Source organism: Bos javanicus, chromosome 12 (genome assembly GCF_032452875.1).
Source record: "Bos javanicus breed banteng chromosome 12, ARS-OSU_banteng_1.0, whole genome shotgun sequence".
Lineage (NCBI taxonomy): Eukaryota > Metazoa > Chordata > Mammalia > Artiodactyla > Bovidae > Bos > Bos javanicus.
In genome coordinates, this window is record NC_083879.1 from 82,724,778 (window position 1) to 82,741,573 (window position 16,796).

At 45.1% G+C, this 16,796-nt stretch overlaps 1 long non-coding RNA gene across 1 annotated transcript; it reads left to right on the forward strand.

Annotated features, from left to right (window-relative positions):
• The first annotated feature begins 9,190 nt into the window (after positions 1 to 9,190).
• LOC133258594 (uncharacterized) lies at positions 9,191 to 15,672 on the forward strand. Its single transcript, XR_009740092.1, has 3 exons — positions 9,191 to 12,612; positions 13,452 to 14,604; positions 15,350 to 15,672. It is a non-coding gene; the product is annotated as an uncharacterized LOC133258594 (long non-coding RNA).
• Positions 15,673 to 16,796: the final 1,124 nt, after the last annotated feature.

A 16,796-nucleotide genomic window follows, 5' to 3' on the forward strand; every position in this document is an offset into this window, starting at 1 on the left:
TTCTCAACGTGACTTCCAAAGCCATGCCATCGCTTCTACTGTATTCTGTTTGTAACCATTGAGTCACCAGGGTTGGTGCAGATTTCAGGGGAAGAGGCCTCTTTCTGAGGGCTCACAGAATGTGCAGGTGTGTTTAAAAATCATCACCATACCCTTTACAAATAAACGTTTCAAAGAACATTAATGAAAGTAGTGCTGCATTCTAGGTGGAAGATACTCTCAGGCTTCTGTTTGATTTTGAGTAAGATTTTGCAGCTCTCTAGCCCTTGCTGTCCTCAACTGCAGGATGCAGAGCTGTACTAGATAGGTCCCCAGCTCCTCTGCAGAGCTGTGGTTTTATAGGTCTTCCTGTAACTGTACCAACTGAAATGGTACAGGTTCCAGTTTGAATTTTACCGCTGATGTTTATCGGTCACATTAGTTTCTGTTGTCTTTCCAGTTTTAGAATATTTTTTAAAAGTCTTTCGCTTAGAGTATCTGCTTTCTTTGCTTTGTGTAGAGTCTTTATTTATGTGCATCCTTCTTTGGGGGTTTCCCTGGTGGCTCAGTGGTAAAGAAACCCCCATCAATGCAGGAGACACGGGATCGATCTATAGGTTGGGGAAGATCCCCTGGAGAAGGAAATGGCAACCCACTCTGGTATTCTTGCCTGAGAAATCCCATGGACAGAGCCTGGTGGGCTACTGTCCATGGGGTTGCAAAGACATGACTTAGCAACTAAGCAACAAAAGTAAGTGTAATATTTACAAAAGTAGCCAATGAAACAAGAACTGTTGTTGTTTGTCACTAAGTCATGTCCGACTCTTTCCAACCCCATGGACCATAACCTGCCAGGTTCCTCTGTCCATGGGATTTCCTAGGCAAGAATGCTGGAGTAGGTAGTCAGTCCCTTCTCCAGGGGATCTTCCTGACCCAGGGATTGAACTCAGGCCTCCTGTATTGCAAGCAGATTCTTTACTGTCTGAGCCACCAGGAAAAGCCCCTTATTTCCTCTTGTTCCTGCCTTTATCCCCCTCACCTGCATGGTTAATTTCTTCTTTCTCCTGGGTTACTTCGTCAGTGTGCAAAGATACTGAATTAACTTCCATGGGGAAGAACAAAAATGCGAGTGCCTGCTTGTGCACACTTCTCAAACAGCCTCCATGTCTTGTAGAAATAGCTTTACCCTTACTCCTTCTGCCCTGAACTCTCTTCAGCTGAAAGCCTCTACTGCAAGAGCACTTGTCCATGTCACTAATGACCCCGAGCTCACGGAACCCAACTGTCCATTTGCAGTCTTGACCTTAGTCACCACTCACATCCTGCCGTTCTCCTGAAAACACCGAACTGGCTCAGGGCACCGCACCCTCTCCCCCACTGACCATTCCTTTGCATTCTCCCCCAGGCCCTCTGATTATCTTGTCTCCCTTGGAGATCCCACAGGCCCTGTACACCAGCTTTATGCTCCTGACCCTCCCAAACTTGTATTTCCAGCCTGACCTTTTCCCCCGAGGTTCAGACTTGTATATCCAGCCACCTGCTTAATAGCTCCACTTGGAGAGGTCCTAAGAATTTCAGCCGGAACCTGTTCAGAACCAAACTCCTGATTCCTGATGTTCCTTATGGAACCTTCATGCGTCTCCAGTTCATCCCACCTCAGCTGTTCCAGCCATACCTCTTCCTCTCCTGTGTGTCCAGTCAGTCACCAAGTCCTGTGAGCTCCAGCTCAGCGTCACAGCTTGAATCTGGTCCTGTGCTGGCTCACGTGGTCAGTTTTCCACACAGCTACGAAGGCGCGCGTTTAAGTGATGTGAATCAGAGCACACTTCCTACACACAGAACCTTCATCAACAGCCGCTTCCTTGATAGCTCAGTTGGTAAAGAATCCACCTGCAATGCAGGAGACCAAGGTTCGATTCCTGGGTCAGGAAGATCCCCTGAAGAAGGGATAGGCTACCCACCCCAGTATTTTTGGGCTTCCCTTGTGGCTCAGCTGGTAAAGAATCTGCCCACAATGTGGGAGACCTGGGTTCCATCCCTGGGTTGGGAAGATCCCGTGGAGAAGGGAAGGGCTACCCACTCCAGTATTCTAGCCTGGAGAAGTCCATGGACTGTATAGTCCATGGGGTCACAGACATGACTGAGTGACTTTCACTTGCACTTTGATCCACAGCTGCAAAGAGCCCCCTGCCACTCTAAATCTCTGAACTTGTGCTTGTTGATCTCTGTCCAGCTGCCTTGGCCTCCCCTCCCCCACCCCGGTCCTGCCCTGGGGCTTTTGCACTGGCTGCTTCTCTACCCCTGGACTTTCACATGTTTATTTCCTCACTACATCTGGGGCTGTGTGCATCATTCACGTTCCCTTTGCTCCTGTCAGGCATGCTGAGACCTCAGGCCTCCCGGACACTTCTGATCCTGTCCGTAAGGTTTCTCTCCTGCCCCTCCTTCCACGCTGTCGCTCCGCCCTCTGCCTTGTGTCCTCCTGCTGATCACAGTGCCTTCACTGTTGTGCCTGTGACTTCACCAGAAGCTTCCAAAGGCAAGGCTCCCGTGCATCTCATTTATGCTGTGTTCTTTGTGCCTCAACGGTGCCCAGAACGTACTATTTGCTCAGTCAAGATTGGTTGAATGAATAAAAGAATGAATGAATAGAAATGCAGAAACAAGCTGTGTTTATTTATAATTTTATTGATATAATGAAGGTGGTATTATACAACAGCAAATAAATGATATTTATTGGTACTGGGATGATTAGCTAACTAACCACTTGGGGAAAAATAAATTTCATGTCCTACCTGTTTTGTGTATGAATAAATCAATAAATATAAGATGAATTAAAGTCTTTAATGTTTTTATGTCTTATGCACCTAGACACACATTTTCTTTTTTATTCATATTTTAAATATTTTAAAGGTAAAAAATGAAACTATAATAGTGCTTTAAGGATTTTTATTTTCTTACATGTATATTTTGGGTGATTGTCAAAATGTGACTGAGGAAAAAATGGTAAGAGAAAATATTTCTAAATTTTAATAAATAAGAATTTAAAGAGTCTTTATGATGAAAGTTTTAAAAGAATGTTTAAAATTAAGTGATCTGGTAAAAAAGATTTCAACACATGTTGTAAAGACCAAATAGCCTTAAAATATAAAAAGAGCTTATAATTCAATAACAAAAGTGAATATCCCAGTAAGGAAAGGGCATAAATTTCACTAAAGAATGAAAGACAAATATTAACATTGTCACTAATAAGTAAAGACTCATACATTTAAACATTAAATGATTCTTTTTTTTTACCATATACTGAAGATTTTTTAAAATGCTGACATCAACAATTATTTTACTGGTAGGGAAAAATGTATTCCTGCTCACTGCAAGTTTAAAACAGTGCAACTTTTCCGGACAATAATTTGCACTACTAAATTTTTTTTAAAAATGCAAGCCAATCAAGCTCAAACGTATACTTCTTGGAATTGTTTGTAATAGTTAAAAATAAAAACAGGAATACAGCATAAATGTTCAAAAAGAAGGGGGTTACGAGATAACAATATATATCCATATAATATATATCCAATGAAATAGAATGAAATCACCATGAATACTGATATAGATGTATAATATTCATATGGAAATACCTCATATATAGTAAATAAATGGTTGAAAAACAGTGATAATGTTCAATTTTTGTTAATTTTTGTGTTTGTTTACATGTTTATTATATGATAATCATAGCAAAATAAGTATGTTATTACAATAAAAATAGTATTATCAGTAGGAAAAATAGGAATTACTAAAGATTAATTTACAGTTTTTAAATTAAAAAAATGAAATGTAAATAGGACATTTAAAAGGGAAGTAAAATATGAAAATTTATCATAAGTGCACAAGAGAAAAATACCAGTTGGTAATTGGCACACTTGCTTTATCTTTTTTCTACACACGTAATATAAAAACATGCTCTTGTTGAAAATATTCAAATGGTAAAGTACTCGCCTGCCACCACAAGAGATGTAAGAGATGTGGGTTCGACCCCTGGGTTGAGAAGATCCCCTGGAGGAGGGCATGGCAACCCACTCCAGTGTTCTTGCCTGGAGAATCCCATGGACAGAGGAGCCTGGGAGGCCCCAGTCCACAGGGCTGCTAAGAGTCGGACACGACTGAAGCGGCTTAGCACGCAGCACACGTGGATAAGACGGTCTCCCTCAGTACTTTTCCCACAGAGATAATGTCTATTATATTTGTTGCATATACCTCTAGATGTTTTCCTGTATTTATCAAATATATTATTTGTTTACTTTTTTAAATGACTTAACCACATGTCTTGGGAGTTTTGGTCTGTCAATAAAGCAGAGATTTAACTTGTTTTTTAAACACTACATAATATTCCAGAGCACATGAACAGGATTGTTACTGAACTATTTTCCTTTAATAATTCTGTTTATTTACCTGGGCTTCCCTCATAGCTCAGTTGGTAAAGAATCTGCCTGCAATGCAGGAGATCCCAGTTCAATTCCTGGGTTGGGAGGATCCCCTGGAGAAGGGACAGGCTACCCACTGCAGTATTCTTGAGCTTCCCTTGTGGCTCAGCTGGTAAAAATCCCAACAAAAAGTGTATGTGCCAACGCTGCATCATATCCTGTAGACCAACGACAGAAGGATAAAACAGTAGCCATTCTACTTGGTCACTTCCACTTTGGGGCTAAACTTGGAGGATCCAAGTTCTTCAAGTTCATTGTCTTTTCTAACCAAAAAAAAATTAAGGATTATTTTTCTCCAACCTCTTGGGAATTATCTCTGCAAGACTCCTTCTCATACTAACCCTGCCATGTTTAAACAGTCTTCACCTCTCTGATCAGCAACACCACCAAAACAAATGCTATTGGCTCACCAACACTTTCTTTCTGGTTTTGCTGAATGGGGTGTCTGTTTCCGGAGGGAGACAGGGAGAAAGGCAGGAAGGATCTGAATAAGACTGGCAGCTTCAGTGGCCTTTGAAAGCCTGGCAGTTGGCAGGCAACACCGCTTTAAAGATTCACCTGCATGATATCTAAAGGTTGGAACAAAGAGAGGCCATTCAGAACTTTATGATTCTCTTACTTGCTTGGATGAGTATGGACTCCAGCTCATTTTTAAATAACTGACATTTCTTGCTATGGCTTAAGTTGGTTTCCTCAAGGTTGGTTCCACTCAATAGTGATAGGATGAAAATGCAAAGTCACGCATGGGCAGAGTCAATTTATGTCTGTGGGGAAAGTCAGGATTATTTTTGCTTAAACAAGCTGTATATCACGCTGGGCACCACCACGGAGGCCACAGTCATTTGATTTTAAACGTGGGCCTCCGTGGTTGGTCACCGACAGCTCTGCAGGCATGGGGGAGGGTGTGTGGGTAGATTGCCCATGTGTGCCTTCAAGAGCATTTATTTAGAAAACTTAGAGGTCGGAATAAAAGCAAAACTTTATCCCGATTGAGAGGGAATAAGGTTTCTTCATTACTACTACCCAGTCTGCTTTCTCATTTCCAGTTAGCACTTACCATAGGGACTTTTCCTTTAAGCACAGTTGTTTAGTTTCTAAGTCATGTTTGACTCTTTGCGACCCAGTGAACATGGAAATAACACTCTCCACACCCTTCCCAAGGGGCTGCCCTGGTGGCTTAATGGTAAAGAACTCTCTGCCAATACAGGAGACCTGGGTTTAATCCCTGGGCTGCAAAGATCCCCTGGAATAGGAAATGGCAACCCTCTCCAGTATTCTTGCCTGAGAAATCCCATGGACAGAGGAGCCTGGAGGGCTGCAGTCCATGGGGTCACAAAGAGCTGGACACAACTGAAGTGACTTAGCACAGCAGACCCTTCCCAAACCCCAACAGAATGATAGAAAACTCATTTTAGGGACGTCTTTGGTGGCCCAGCAGTTGACTTCACCTTTCAGTGGAAGGGGTGCCGGCTTAATCCCTGGTGGGGGAGCTGAGATGTCACACGCCTTGTGGCCAAAAAGCCAAAACACACAACAAAAGCGATATGTAACAAATTCAGTGAAGACTTTAAAAATCAGATCAGACCAGATCAGATCAGTCGCTCAGTCATGTCCGACTCTTTGCGACCCCATGAATCGCAGCACACCAGGCCTCCCTGTCCATCACCAACTCCCGGAGTTCAATCAGACTCACATCCATCGAGTCAGTGATGCCATCCAGCCATCTCATCCTCTGTCGTCCCCTTCTCCTCCTGCCCCCAATCCCTCCCAGCATCAGAGTCTTTTCCAATGAGTCAACTCTTCACATGAGGTGGCCAAAGTACTGGAGTTTCAGCTTTAGCATCATTCCTTCCAAAGAAATCCCAAAGATCTCCTTTAGAATGGACTGGTTGGATCTCCTTGCAGTCCAAGGGACTCTCAAGAGTCTTCTCCAACACCACAGTTCAAAAGCAGCAATTCTTCAGCTCTCAGCCTTCTTCACAGTCCAACTCTCACATCCATACATGACCACTGGAAAAACCATAGCCTTGACTAGACAGACCTTTGTTGGCAAAGTAATGTCTCTGCTTTTGAATGTGCTATCTAGGTTGGTCATAACTTTCCTTCCAAGGAGTAAGCGTCTTTTAATTTCATGGGTGCAGTCACCATCTGCGGTGATTTTGGAGCCCAGAAAAATAAAGTCTGACACTGTTTCCACTGTTTTCCCATCTATTTCCCATGAAGTGATGGGACTGGATGCCATGATCTTGGTTTTCTGAATGTTGAGCTTTAAGCCAACTTTTTCACTCTCCACTTTCACTTTCATCAGGAGGCTTTTGAGTTCCTCTTCACTTTCTGCCATAAGGGTGGTGTCATCTGCATATCTGAGGTTATTGATATTTCTCCCGGCAATCTTGATTCCAGCTTGTACTTCTTCCAGTCCAGCGTTTCTCATGATGTACTCTGCATAGAAGTTAAATAAACAGGGTGACAGTATACAGCCTTGACATACTCCTTTTCCTATTTGGAACCAGTCTGTTGTTCCATGTCCAGTTCTAACTGTTGTTTCCTGACCTGCATACAAATTTCTCAAGAGGCAGATCAGGTGGTCTGGTATTCCCTTCTTTTGAAGAGTTTTCCACAGTTGATTGTGATCCACACAGTCAAAGGCTTTGGCATAGTCAATAAGGCAGAAATAGATGTTTTTCTGGAACTCTCTTGCTTTTTCCATGATCCAGCGGATGTTGGCAATTTGATCTCTGGTTCCTCTGCCTTTTCTAAAACCAGCTTGAACATCAGGAAGTTCACGGTTCACATATTGCTGAAGCCTGGCTTGGAGAATTTTGAGCATTACTTTACTAGCGTGTGAGATGAGTGCAATTGTGCAGTAGTTTGAGCATTCTTTGGCATTGCCTTTCTTTGGGATTGGAATGAAAACCGACCTTTTGCAGTCCTGTGGCCACTGCTGAGTTTTCCAAATTTGCTGGCATATTGAGTGCAGCACTTTCACAGCATCTTCTTTCAGGATTTGAAATAGCTCAACTGGAATTCCATTACCTCCACTAGCTTTGTTCGTAGTGATGCTTTCTAAGGCCCACTTGACTTCACATTCCACGATGTCTGGCTCTAGGTCAGTGATCACACCATCGTGATTATCTGGGTCATGAAGATCTTTTTTGTACAGTTCTTCTGTGTATTCTTGCCATCTCTTCTTAATATCTTCTGCTTCTGTTAGGTCCATACCATTTCTGTCCTTTATCGAGCTCATCTTTGCATGAAATGTTCCTTTGGTATCTCTGATTTTCTTGAAGAGATCCCTAGTCTTTCCCGTTCTGTTGTTTTCCTCTATTTCTTTGCATGGATCGCTGAAGAAGGCTTTCTTATCTCTTCTTGCTATTCTTTGGAACTCTGTATTCAGATGTTTATATCTTTCCTTTTCTCCTTTGCTTTTCGCTTCTCTTCTTTTCACAGCTATTTGTAAGGCCTCCCCAGACAGCCATTTTGCTTTTTTGCATTTCTTTTCCATGGGAATGGTCTTGATCCCTGTCTCCTGTACAATGTCACGAACCTCCATCCATAGTTCAACAGGCACTCTATCTATCAGATCTAGGCCCTTAAATCTATTTCTCACTTCCACTGTATAATCATAAGGGATTTGATTTAGGTCATACCTGAATGGTCTAGTGGTTTTCCCTACTTTCTTCAATTTAAGTCTGAATTTGGCAATAAGGAGTTCATGGTCTGAGCCACAGTCAGCTCCCGGTCTTGTTTTTGCTGACTGTATAGAGCTTCTCCATCTTTGGCTGCAAAGAATATAATCAATCTGATCTCGGTGTTGACCATCTGGTGATGTCCGTGTATATAGTCTTCTCTTGTGTTGTTGGAAGAGGGTATTTGTTATGACCAGTGCATTAAAAAAAAAAAAAAAACTTTATATTTTTTTAAAAGGAATGGAACAGAAATAAAGGACATGCTGTTATATGGAAAGAAGTCATGATTTCAGGCAGTCTGAAGTCATCAGCCAAAAACGACTTGAATCAGCAAAGTTGCTTGAAAGAAAAGCGAAAGTGAAAGTCAGTCATGTCCTACTCTTTGCAGTCCATGGAATTCTCCAGGCCAGAACATGGGAGTGGGTAGCCTATGCCTTCTCCAGGGGATCTTCCCACCCCAGGGATTGAACCCAGGTCTCCTGCATTGCAGGCGGATTCTTTACCAGCCGAGCCACCAGGGAAGTCTGTCCTCGTACCATGTACTTTCTCGCTCGCCTCAAACCTCCAACACATTTTCTGTCCTCAGTCTCCTGTCCTCCTTTAGTTCAGGGGAAGCTAAAAGCAATCAGAAGAGAACCTCCAGAGGCTCCCTGCCCTCCTTTCACATGAATATACTCCCTTAAATATACTCTGTCTTTTCCTCTGTTTGCCGAGGCGAACTGGGGCTTCCCTGGTGGCTCAGTGGTAAAGGATCCACCTGCCAGTGCTCTCCAAGCTATCCTTCCTCTTGGCATCATCATGTTTCTACTCTACTAGATCATCCCCGTTAGCAAAAAAAAAAATTCCATTTAAAAAAGATCTTGGAACTTCCCTGGGCATCCAGTGACTAGGGCCAGAGCTCCATTCCTAGTCAGGGAACTAGATCCCACACGCCACAACTGGAGGAAAAAAAAAAAAAAAACAGAAAAAGATACCCAGCGCTGCAACAAAGACCTGGGGCAGCCAAATTTTTTTTTTTTTTTTTTAAGAAAAGACCCCTTGATTCCGTGTACTTATTTGGCTGCAAGTCTGCATTGCTGCCCCATTTGCAGTAGTACTTCCCAAAAGTAGCTGTCCCCACCCCTGGGTGCAGTTCCTCCCTTCTCATTCTCTCTCGGATACACTCAGTAGGTCTGTGCCCCTGCCTCACTACCCAGCCTGCCATCATTGTTGTTCACTCCCTCAGTCACGTCTGACTCTGCACCCCATGGACTGCAGCACGCCAGGCTTCCCTGTCCTTCACCGTTTCCCAGAGTTTACTCAAACTCATGTCCATGGAGTTGGTGGTGCCATCCAACCATCTCATCCTCTGTCATCTCCTTCTCCTCTTGCCCTCAATCTTTCCCAGCATCAGGGTCTTCTCCAGTGAGTCAGTTCTTCACACCAGGTGGCCAAAGTACTGGAGTTTCAGCTTCAGCATCAGTCCTTCCAATAAACATTCAGGGCTGATTTCCTTTAGGACAGACTGGTTGATGCTATCATTAAGGTCTGAGTGCTATTCATGTTGCTAAACCCATGTAGACTGTGGCCCCTGACCTAGTGACGTGGGCATAGATAGCCTCAAGGTAGGACAGACCGTGTGTATCTCTACCCCGAGCCTCCCTGGGGGCTCATCTCAAGGGAGTCACACATTCTGGCTTAGCTTTTCCTCCTGCTCTGTCCCACTTCCGGTACCAACCCCGACCCTTCTCCCAAGGTCACTCTCTGAATACGCCTCCTGAGCAGATAACCTCTCTCAGGCTCGGTTCCTAGCAACTCAAGCCAAGAGAGCTCCTCTGAGCTCATCGCTGGATGTTGAGAGGAAAACTGTCCACATCTGTGTCAAATAGGAGACTTCCCTGTTATTGTTAACCTTTGCCGAGATTCCAGTCTGTCATGTGTCTGATACTTTCGGAGCTAAATGTTCTACTTAATTCCTCTGTCTCCCTGACCTAGTTTCACTCAGATAATAGCTTGCTATGAAAATTGTAACTAGCCTCTAGCACAGTGTCCAATAATTAACACAGATCTGGCAACAGAAGACATCCAATACATTTTTTTGAATGAAGCAGTAATTTGGCCCTCTGATGGGACGTTGTCCATTTGCCTCATATTGTCATCATTCTAGTAGGTATTTCTGCCCTGTAAGGGCTAGATCCTTGAGTAAATGCTAACTTCTGCTTCCATAGATGGAGAAGGCAATGGCTCCCCACTCCAGTACTCTTGCTTGGAAAATCCCATGGATGGAGGAGCCTGGTAGGCTCCAGTCCATGGGGTCGCTAAGAGTTGGGCACGACTGAGCGACTTCACTTTCACTTTTCACTTTCATGCACTGGAGAAGGAAATGGCAACCCACTCCAGTATTCTTGTCTGGAGAATCCCAGGGACAGAGGAGCCTAGTGGGCTGCTGTCTATGGGGTCGCACAGAGTCGGACACCAACTGAAGCGACTTAGCAGCAGCAGCAGCTTCCATAGAAAGTGTGAAAGTGAAAGTTGTGTCTGACTCTGCACAACCCCCATGGACTGTAGCCCACCAGGCTCCTCTGTCCATGGAATTCTCCAGGCAGGAATACTGGAGTGGGCTGCCATTCCCTTCTCCAGGGGATCTTCCCTACCCAGGGATCGAGCCCAGGTTTCCTGCATTGGAAGCAGATTCTTTACCATCTAAGCTACCAGGGAGGCCCACAGAAGCAGGACATAAACTGAAAAGACAAAGTTCTCTTCTTCTAAACGATAAGCTCCTTGAGAATGCACAAAGAATGTAGCACAGATGTCTTCACAAAAGCAGTCTCTTAGCAAACGACACTTCAGAATGTCCAAGAACCTTATGGTTGAAGCTGTTTATTTATTTTATATTTATTTATCTGACTGTCTGGGGTCTTAGTTGGGTGCACAGGATTTCTCTAATTGTTGCCCTGGGGAATGTGGACTCTTAGTTCCCTGACCAGGGACCAAGCTCTCGCCCCCTGCTTTGGAAGCGCAGAGTCTTAACCACTGGACCACCAGGCAATCCCCCAGTAGACATCTCGATTGCAGGTTTATCAGAGACCTTGAGACAGAAGAACCAGCTGAGCTCTACCTGGACTCCTGACCCAGAAAAAAGTGAGATAATAAATGTTGTTCTAAGCCACCACATTTCAGGGTAATGAGTTACTCATCAGTAGAAACTAACACTCCATGATGAAGTTGTCAGATGCTTGCATCTTCTTCTTAGGGAATCATTAGGATGTAAGGGAAATACGATCAGAAGTCGTTCTGAGCAGAAAGTTATGGGAAAGAGCAGAGATGTGAGTGGACATTGATTAAAAACCAATGTCAGTTTGTAAACTCTGTGTGTGTGTGTCTGCGTGCTAAGTCGTGTCTGATTCTTTGTGACCGTATGGACCGCAGCCCGCCAGGCTCCTCTCTCTGTCCATGGGATTCTCCAGGCAAGAATACTGGAGTGGGTTGCCATTTCCTTCTCCAGGGGTCTTCCCCACCCAGGGATCGAACTTGCATCTCCTGCATTGCAGGTAGATTCTTTACCACTGAGCCACCGGGGAAGCCCTAGCTTACAAACGAGTTTTAGGAAAACCAGAAGTACTCCAGTGTTGACAAAAATTATCCCTTTTTAGTAGCCAAGTGATCATACCATGTATTCTAAGTTTAAAAACTTAATAAACAAGGAGATTCTTGAGGTTTTACTTGCCTGGACAAGCACAGTGGTTTGTTCATAGAACCTAATAATTTTCCTGGACAAATGCTGTAATCTTTTTTAAACTGCATATTATCAGTATTCTTTGAATTGTTTTTCTTCCCCTTAAATATGTGCTAACCTTTGACTGTAGCTGCACTTCTTCCTTCTCTGCTGGCAATCAGGATGTCCTGGCTTTCATATTTGACTGTATGTGGCCCCTTCTTCCCTGAGGACCAGAGGGAGAATCTCAGAGGGGCTTCATAGTCTGCAGTCTTTTTCTTACAGGGCTCCAAAATAAGAGGATGAGGGAAATATCCTGTATTGAACTGAGTTGATAACATGTCAAGGCAAGTTACAGACTGAGACTGTTAAAGTGAAAAAAATGAGCAAGTATGATAATCTTATCAGTGAGCTCAGCTTTGTGTATTATTTGTAAGTGCAGGGACAGAATACTTTTCTTTGTTGTGATGTGGGTCAGGGTGGTGATCGTCTTATGGAAAACAAATCTCTTTGCAAGCCAGCTTGCTGTACTTAGTCAGGCATGCTTTTCTTTTCATTTTTAAAATTTTTATTTCAATGTTTTAAATTTTATTTTAATTTTAAATTTTTTTAAATTTTTTTAAATTGAATTTTTTTTTTTTTGCTTTTGACTGCACTGGGTCTTCTTCATTGCTGTGTGAAGGCTTTCCTAGTTTCGAGGAATGGGGGCTTCTCTCCATCGTGGTGCTCGGGCTTCTCACGGTGGAGACTTCTCTTGTGGAGTACAGTCTAGGTGAGCCGGCTTCAGCACTGTGGCATAGGAGTTGTGGTGTTCGGTCTCTAGAGCTCAGGCTCAGTAATTGGGGCACAAGGACTTAGTAGCTCTGGGGCATGTGGGATCTTCCCTGACCAGGGACTGAACCCATGCCCCCTGCATCAGCAGGCAGATTCTTAATCTACTACTCCAGCAGGGAAGCCCCAGGCATGGTTTTTAATGAGATTCATGGAAATTATGCACGATTCAGAGCTAGCTTCCTATGCAAACTACCCTGTGCAGGGCAGGAGATCCAACAACCCAGGCTTCTGGCCTCCTCAGTCCCAGCAGCTCCCCTTTCATAACTGTGACAATCGGAAATACTCCCACAGATCTTTAAAACTCCCTTCTGAGTGGTGGCATCCCTATTGAAAAATCAGTGCTCCACTGTCCTGTCGGCTCAGCTGTCAATACAAACTCCGCTGTGTGTAGCGTGATTAGCCCTTGAGCAGGACTCCACCCTCAGCTGGGGAAGGGAGCATAGGCCTTAGCCCATGTTTATCTGATGACAATTGTTGGTTCAGGATACACAGCCCAATCAGAGCTGATGACACAGACGGAGCTTTTGCTTAATATCTGCAGAAAGAGGCTGCAGTCTTCCCAGTCTACTTGAATGACAGGGGTTGTGGGTGTGGAACGGCTGTAGTCACTTTGCATCTTGTAGACTCAACCCAGTGGAATGCATATTTGGCTCTGGTTCCCTGTAGACGCTTGTTCTTGGAAGGAAAGCTATGACAAACCTAGACAGCGTATTAAAAAACAGAGACATCAGTTTGCTGACAAAGGTCCACATAGTCAAAGATATGTTTTTTTTTCAGTAGTCACGTACGGATGTGAGAGTTGGAGAACCATAAAGAACGCTGAGTGCCAAAGAATTGATGCATTTGAGTTGTGGTGCTGCAGAAGATTCTTCGGAGTCTCTTGGACTCCAAGGAGATCAAACCAGTCAATCCTAAAGGAAATCAACTCTGAATATTCATTAGAAGGATCAATGCTGAAGCTGAAGCTCCAGTACTGTGGCCACCTGATGCAAAGAGCATGCTGGGAAAGATTGACAGCAAAATGAGAAGGGGGCGGCAGAGGATGCAATGGTTAGATAGCATCACCCACTCAATGGAAATGCATTAAAGCAAATTCCAGGAGATGGTGGAGGACAGAGGAGCCTGGTGTGCTGCAGTCCGTGGGATCGCAAAGTGTCAAACACAACTTAGTGACTGAACAACCACAGAGCGCTGCTCGATTTGAGGAGAAGGGAACTATACTTCTGCTTTATGTGTTTGTGTTTATGTACACAACAGTGTGGCCAAGGAAGAACTCGTATGTGTGATCTGTGGTCCTAGTACTTTGACAGAATATTTTCCCTGAGCCAGTTATGTTGTGTTCAAACCTATAACCTGAGCTCTTAGGGGAGGGGAGAAAAAGCAGGGTCAACACAAAAGTGGAGAGGCAGGCACCGACGGGAAAGAAAGGAATGGATGCCTGAGTGAGTGGGTGAGTCAGTGCTGGATAGTGGTCAATGCTATGCCAAGAACTGGAATAAAGCGAGAAGGTGACGGCCGGGCTGGCAAAGGTCTGCTGTCTCATGGGTTCCGTGTTGACTTGAACGTGGAACAAAGGCTCCGTGGAGACAAGGTCTGTGCCCCCTCCCACCCCACCAACAAGGAGAACTGACCGTGTTCTTCCTGCCGTGGACTCGGTCGTCCGGGTGGGCTTTGCCTAGACAGCCAGCAGTGGCCTGGGGTCCTCCTTCCCCATCTCCCCTTGTTCCCCCCCGCCGCCCCAGGCTGGACTCCTCTGTGCTAGAACAATGACCCCTATGAGCCCCAGTGACAGAAGCCCCACTGGCTTCAGCGGGTTTGTTCTTATCAGTGACGGAACCCAGACAATGAACAACCTCCTTCAATGACAACTCTTGCCGCGAGGCTTGGGAAACGCTGACTAGGACGGGACTGTGGCTTTTTTTAACCGCAGGTGCGGTGCTCATTCCTGCTGAGCCGCCCGGGGCCTGTGTGCAGCGACCCACAGGCTGTCCCCTCCCAGCACCGCCCCCCAGTTCCCCTCACCGAGGTTATGGAGGGAGCCTGTATTAAATAGGAAACCTAAACAACAGCAAAAGGAAACCAAGCGTGATGGGAGCCGGTCCCTCGTGGCTGGTAATTCCTGCAAAGTCCCGGTTCTCATCTGGAGCCCAGGACTTCATCTCCCTGCACCCTTTGCTGGGGGGCAGGGAAAAGAGGAGCAGAGATCCCCCCTGGACCCAGAAACTGGACCCCCCACAACCTTACCTTGCAGGCCCCCACCTTTGCTTGTTGATCGGGGTGCCTGATCATTAACCCGAATACAAGGATGACCAATTCCCTAAAAGCCTCTGATGGCCCCGCTGGGGCCGCCCCTCCTTCCCGGACTGGGGCTCAGGAGCCATCACCGCCCCTCCCCCCTGCTCTCCCCTCCCCCACTCCTCCTCCTCCCCTGCTCACTCCCTCCCCCTGCTCTCCCCTCCCCCCTGCTCACCCCTCCCCCACTCCTCCCCCTCCCCCTGCTCACCCCATTCCTCACTCCTCACCCTCTCCCCCTGCTCACCCCTACCCCTTCTCCCCCCCTCACCCTCCTCCACACTCCTCACCCCTTCCTCCACTCCTGCCCCCCTCCCCCCCTGCCCACCCAGCTCCTCCGCAGGCCTGGTCACTGCCTTCCCTTCTGCTCCCCCTAACGGCAGGCTCGGTAAATCACCCAAGGGAGCCTGGGTGACAGCAGCTCAGGCTGCCCCGCTCCAATGCAGACAAAAGATGCTGAAAGGAGAGAAAGTCCAGTATTTACCACTCAGAGGAGGTCTAGCTTCTGATTTAAGCACAACAGACAGTCCGGTCTGAAACTGTGAGATATTTGTTCTTGTTTGATTACAGACACAAAAAATTAAACATCAAAAATTATGTCTATGTAAATCAGACTTTGTCATATAATCAAGACTTTTAGCTATTTTTCTGTTATCATAGGTAACAATACAATTGATGGGAAATAAACTTAAGCTAATCATCTTTATCTAAATTGCAATCTGAATGAAGTTGGTTCTGTAAAGCTGATATTGGTCACATTGCCCTTTTGAGTGGAATCAACTAGTTTGCTGAAAGAGAACCCTAGGGTTAGAATGCTAGGTTATGCCTGTATTTCCAAGGCTGACCATAGTCCTAAGAAGTGGGGTCAGAAATAGAGACACAAGTTTAGCAACCAAACATATGGTCACCAGAGGGGAATTGAAGAGGGGCATGGGATAAATTGCAATTGACATATACACACTATTATATATAAAATAGATGTGACCCATAGACTGTAGTCTGCCAGGATCTTCTGTCCATAGAAAGAATCCTCCTGTAACTTGGGAGACCCGGGGTTCGATCCCTGGGTCGCGAAGACCCCCTGGAGAAGGGAATGGCAACCCACTCTGCTTTTCTGGCTTGGGGAATTCCATGGACTATACCATCCATGGGGTCAAAAAGAGTCAGACAGTTCTGAGCGATTTTCACTTTCATGTATATATATAATAGAAAACTAATAAGAACCTACTGTATTGCATAGTTACTCAGTACACTGTAATGACCTATATAGGAAAAGAATCTAAAAAAGTGTGGATTCTTGTCTAACTGATTCACTTTGCCACACAGCAGAAACTAACAAACTCTGTATATCAACTATAGTCCTAAAATATAACTAAAAAAAAAGAGGTGAGGTGAGCTGCATGATATGACGAAGAGTAGGAAGAGCCTTCTGCAGTTAAAAATGTTACCCAGTGTCATGTGGTCTGAAATGATGAGCTTAACCTTGAGCTAAAGTCAAAGGCTCCTATCAAGAGGCAGATGTCATTAGAATCAATTAGTCTTCGGCTCTTTTTCCCTTCCATTGTTAAATCTCTCAAAGCCTCACTCTGAGCCACTGGGAAGAGGTGGGAACGGCTCTGTAAGGAGCAGGGTCTATTTTCCTGCCGCCGCCGGGAAACTGAAGAACAGGATGAGATGCGGGGACAGAGGGTGGGGGAGCAGCCTAGGAGGGGCAGGGGGAGGCTTGGAGCTTTCCCTCCAGCTGTCCTCAGGCACCTCTTTCAAATGTTTCTATTTCCTGAGTCTTTGTAAAAAATTTCTCTCTTCCATATGTCAGCAGTGTAGGTCAAG